Source organism: Octodon degus, unplaced genomic scaffold (genome assembly GCF_000260255.1).
Source record: "Octodon degus isolate 3935 unplaced genomic scaffold, OctDeg1.0 scaffold00165, whole genome shotgun sequence".
Classification (NCBI taxonomy): Eukaryota; Metazoa; Chordata; class Mammalia; order Rodentia; family Octodontidae; genus Octodon; species Octodon degus.
In genome coordinates this window covers 5,348,410-5,354,346 of record NW_004524741.1, presented here as the reverse complement: position 1 = coordinate 5,354,346, position 5,937 = coordinate 5,348,410, and positions in this window count along the sequence as shown.

Below are 5,937 nucleotides of genomic sequence, written 5' to 3'. Positions count from 1 at the left end.
AATGATGTTGAACATTTTTTCATATATTTATTTGCCACTTGTAACTCTTCACTTGTGAAGTGTATGTTCATCTCAGATGCCCATTTTGGATTGAGTCTTTGAATTCTGGAGGCCTGATATTTTTCTATATGTTCTAAATCAGAGTTCTTTGTCTGAAGGACAGTCTGCTACAAATGTCTCACACTTCATGTTTTTTTCCCTCTTTTGGTGATTTCTTTTAATATGCAGAAACTGTTCAAAAAATGAGATCCCAGTTGTTGATTCTTTGAACATTAGCCAGAGAAATTAGATAAGAGAGAGAAATAAAAGCAATAATGATTGGAAAGGAAGAAGTGAAATTATCATTACTTGTAGATGACATGATACCTTATACAGAAGACCCCAAAAACTCTACTAAGAGACTTGTAGATTTAATAACCAAATTCAGTAGTAAAACAGTAAAGTTAGCACTCAAAAATCAATAGCAAAAAAAAAAAAAATCAATAGCATTTCTATACACCAACGAGTGCACCGAGAGAGAAATTATGGAAACTATGCCCTTCACAATAACAGCCCCCAAAATGAAATACTTTGGAATCAAAGTCACAAAGAAAGTAAAAGATTTATACAGCAAAAATTATAATACTCTGAAAAGAGATCAAAGAGGATTTCAGAAAATGGAGTTATTCATTGCTCCTGGATAGGAAGAACAACATTGTGAAAATGGCTATATTCCCAAAATTGTTGTATAGATTCAATGAAATCCCAATTAAAATACCATTAGTGTACCTCACAGATCTAGAAAAAAATTCTAAATTCACCTGGAGCCAAAATAGAACTGGGATAGCAAAAGCAATCCTGGGTAATAAACAAAAGGCAAAAAGCATTACAATTGCTAACTTGAAATTATACTACAAAGCTACTGTGATAAAATCAGCATGGTACTGGCATAAAAACTGACCTGGGGAATCAATGGAACAATGAGAAGATGTAGACACAACTACAAGCACACTCAGCCACCTTATCTTTTTGACAAAAGGACCAAACATGTTCATTGGAAAAATCATAACCTCTTTAGTAAATTCAGTAGTATGGTGCTGGAAATACTGGCTCCCACATGTCAAAGGTTTAAGATAGACCCATGCCTATCACCATGAACAAAATTACAGTTAAAATGGATCAAAGATTTAAATATTAAAACTAAAACAGTAGATCTTCTGGAAGAGAAAGTAGGTAGAAACTTTAAAGACATAGGAATAGGTAAAGAGTTTATGAACAAAAATCCAACTGCATGGGAAATACTTGTGACACAATTTAAAGATAAAGCATGATAGGAGAAATGGATTGCTTGGAGGAAATGCTGTTTTGTGTTTTTAACAGTATCTAAGCTTTGCTGTCATATCTTAAATTTTCTTAATGTTTTGATTATCTATTATGGTAAGCTATCTTCTGTAACAAGTAATCTTCAAACTTTAGAGATTTAACACAACCCAAGATTATTGTAGTTGAGGCTAGTGGTTCAGGCCGATAATCTAAGCTACTCAGGAGGAAGAGGTGGGAGGATCACAGGTTCAAAAAGCAGTTTGGGCAACTTAGTGAACCCTGTCTCAAAATTAAAACTAAAAGTAAAAATAGAAAAGGGCCATCAGTATAGCTGAGTGGTAGAGTGGGAAAAATGCTTATTGTAGGTTACCTACTTTATAGTCCAATGAGGGTATTGTGGGGAAAAGTTTAGTCACTAAGGAGCTAAGTCATTTCTTTCTTGTGAGGTCGCCATCTTCACATGGCCTGCAAAGTCACTGTGGAAGGTGAAGACAAAATGGAGGACCTCATATGGATCTGGAAGGGGCCCGTGTAACTTCTGTTACATTCTATTTGCTGAAACTCAGTTGCGTGGCCATAGTGTACTTGGAAAGTGGGTTGGAGATGCAGAACACAAGTGTGCTTCTGAGGAAAACTGCATGAACCAGGTGAGCGCCTAATACCGTCTCTAGCACAGGCTTGCTCCCTGCTTTGGCACTCGCAGGGCAATCCTCAAGGGCAGGCCCGCTCCAGCTCCAGGTTAGCGCTCCAGCTCAGCATGCCGCAGTGAGTCTGAGGCAATCCCATGCTTAGTTTCCTGAGCTGAACCAGCTTCTCCCATTACTCGCTTCAAGGACAAAATAACTAACTTGGTCTCAATTCACAAGCTAAGATCGAAATACCAGAGAGATTTCTCAGGAGTTTGTCTGACTCAACATTATAGAGTGGCAAGTGCTAACGATTCAGTGCTGCCGCACCATTGCATCTTACAGAATCCTACAGGCTTAGTGTGAGTTTGTGCTGATTAGCTATGCCTCTCACCCACCAGGAGAGGCTCCACCTCTTGCCAGTTCCCTCCTCAGCTGGACCAACTGCTCCTTACTGTCCATGCCCTAGTGAGTTTTTCCTCCATGTCGTCCTGCGACATTGTTCTGACAAACCAATCACCTCCTCTAGTGGAGACAGAAAGCCCAGGCTCTTGTCCCTACTGACTTCCACAGCCCTTGGTACCCTGCACTACTGCGGGTGATTCTTGCTTGGCCCGGTGTGGTGTAGGAAGGTGTTAGCTCTCTCCCCCTGGACTAACAAACTGCTGTTATTCTCTTGTGTTCAGCATTGAGTGTCACATGCTTGGCCGTCTCGCACGATTTAGGATGAGGGTTATTCCCTTCCCCAACAGAGTAAATGGCAGGTGATCAGAGCAGCCTGGAGGTTTAGGAAACCTGCCACAGTGCATTGCCCAAGTCGGTTCCAGAATTTTGCAGTATATATGTATGTATGTATTTTTGGCTCACAGAAAGAGTTTAATAAAGAACTGTTTGGCTATTCAGAGATCAATGGTAAGTGCAGGATTGGTATTTTTTTGAAAAGCACACAGGGAAATATGAAACATTTTTCATGGTGTACTCTCCAGAAGCCTCACATTTCAGAGTCTGCAGCAGTTCCTGCTCCTGCTTCCCATCTAGTTTTTAGCCATTTTTCCTGGCTTCTCATCCACTCTGCCTCCCTAGCAAACCTGTTTGCCCACAGGGCCTCAGCCAGTCTCTCTCTCTCTCTCTCTCTCTCTCTCTCTCTCTCTCTCTCTCTCTCTCTTCCCCACCCCCCACCCCCTTTCTGATTCTGTCTCTGGATGGCTGCAGAAATGACCAGATGGGTCTAAGAGGGTGGCAAATGTTGAAAAACTCATGATATCTTCCAGAATGAAGGCAGGCCAGAGATGGGCTTCTCACTACTTCTCAAATTCTGAACGCTAAGCTGGCCCAGAGGTTCACCTGGATTTCCTCAGTCATTATTGTAAAGGCATTTCCAAAATCCAATTGTCTTACAAGATCCCCTTTCATTGCCTTGTCGCTTGAGTTCTGCAGCTGGGGCTTCTATGGTTCTCCTCTGATGTACCACACCTGACCTCGCTGTCAAGGTGGGAAGTGATTTTGGCCCCTGGCCTCACAAGCTGCAGCTGGCCAGTCTCACAGGAGTGCGGAGCCCATCCCAGCACTCTGCATGGCCTCGGGGGCATAGACTCAGGGTTTCCTTTGTAAATTCTGAACTACTTCTTTTGAATTTGGTTAGTGTTTGCCTAGCTGGCTCCACTCCTGAAATGCAAACAACTCTGTGGCTTGTTGCAACTCTGAGGCTTTTGCAGTTTTTTCCCTCTCACCATTTTGGTTAAAAATGTATGGGGGGGGGGGACCACTTCATTGTTTAGCTTATTTATTTATTTTGGTCCTATTGCTTAAATGTTGTGAAGAGACAGTTTTGAGATAGGTTTTGTTTCACAATTCCTTACAGACAATGATCCTGTAGAACAGTATGGAGGGACAATGTGTAGGTGTGTTTAGGAATGGGCAGTGTCAGTGTCATCACTGTGCATGAATGACAAAACAGGAAAATGTAGAGTGGCATGTGTGTTAGTTTTCCCATCACTGGGACAAAATGCCCCATACCCACAACTCTCAGGGCACAGCTTTCTTTTGCCTCGTGGTTGTGGGATTTTAACCCACTGTCACCCGGCTTCAAGGCAGAAGCAGCACAGCGGAAGGGCTGGAGGAGCCAGGATGTTCCCCTCTTGGCAGCCAGGAAGCAGAGTGAAGCGAAGGTGTGGGGAGGCAGAGGTACCGGTGCACGTCAGGCCCAGGGGCCGTGTCACCAGGCCCCACATCCTCACAGCGCACTCAGGAGCACGTGGATGGGTCAACACACTCATAAGTAGGGTGCCACTACGATCCAGTCACCTTCCAAAAACTCCACTTTTAAATACATGAGACATTTGGGGGATATCCTAGCTCTAAACTATAACAGCATTTAAAGGGAACAAAACCATCTTATAGACATAAAAAATGAATCCAGGAAAGCCTTTGAAATGCTTACCATCACATGACGTCATTTTAATTTCATCACGCTGAGAACTGCTGTTGTGAGAGGCCAACGTGATGGTGCCATCAAAGGCGAAGTGCAACTTCCGAGCTGCTGAGCAAATGCATCCCCAAGGACACGGCGTTTTAGGGCTTCGCTCCACTTTCAAAGATTTTAAAACATAATCTTACAATGTCTTATTTTTTGCCGCTACAATATTACTTTGGTTCTTTCCACGTCTCGGTAAAAACAATGACACTCATCATTATTTTGTCTCAGCAGACTTCCCTCAAGTTTGCAATTACAAGCACCACTATCTTCTTTTCATTTATAGGCAAAATATTAATCCACACATCTGATCTTGAATGTGACAAGTTGTTCTCTTCCACTCCGCGTGGTTCTCACTCCTCCTCTATCTCGCTGCTTTCATGTCTAGCAGCTTAGTTTCCCTCTGTGATTGTACTGTGAGATCAATGAGCCTTACAGAATATTTATATATTCACTCACTGAATGAATGTTTCTTGATTATCTACGATGTCCGAAACCAGGACAGAAATTAAATTCACAAAGGTGGCAACAATAGAAGTCATCTTTAAAATGTTCAAAGTGTAATAGGGGAGACAACACAGTATCAAAATGCAATGTAGTAATAGGTATTGCTAGAGATTGAATTTTGATACTTATTCATTATTAGCTTTTTCATTTTTATTTTTATTTATTTATTTATTTATTTTTTGGTGGAACCGGGAATTGAACTCAGGCCCTTGCGCTTGCCAGGGAAGTGCTTATTCCACTGAACCATCTCCCCGGCCCCTAGCTTTTTCATTTTTATTAGCATGTCCTTACAGTACACAACAAATATATTCATGGGGGGCATTTGTACATATAAATATCACATCATGACCTTCCTTACTTTCCCTTCCCCTCCTATCCCACCAGTCTCTCCCGACACTAGAGCACCTTCGCATCTCTACAAAGTTTAGCTCCCTGCTTTCTATCATCTTTTTATTTTGCTCTTTAAATTATTTATACTTTGGTTTTCTTGTAAAGAGAAACCATGTGATACTTAACCTTCCATGACTGATTTATTTCACTTAGCATTCTGGACTCTAGGGGCATCCACTTTCCTGGACTCACATTTTCCGTGACTCAAATGTGTCCTTCTTTGCAGCTGACTAGTATTCTGCTGTATATGTGTATCACGTTTTCTATATCCGTTCTTCGGTTAAGGGGCATGAAGGCCATGTCTGTAACTCATCTACTATGAACTGTGCTGCTATAAACATGGGTATTCATACATTACGATGAGCATGTCTTTAACACTTTGGGGAAAATATCCAGAAGCATAGCTAGGTTAAATGAATTTTTACTCTTAAGTTTTTTTTTCAAATCAAATTAGTAGGACAGTTTCAATAATTAACACATTGCATACATTCTTCCTAGTGGTTAATTGCTGTACAAGATGCGGACATGATATCCTATCTACAAATACCATTAGAACAAATTGCTCTATTCATTAAGAGAATATAACTATATATCTATCCTAACCACTTTGAATACACAGATACAAAATGGACATTCATC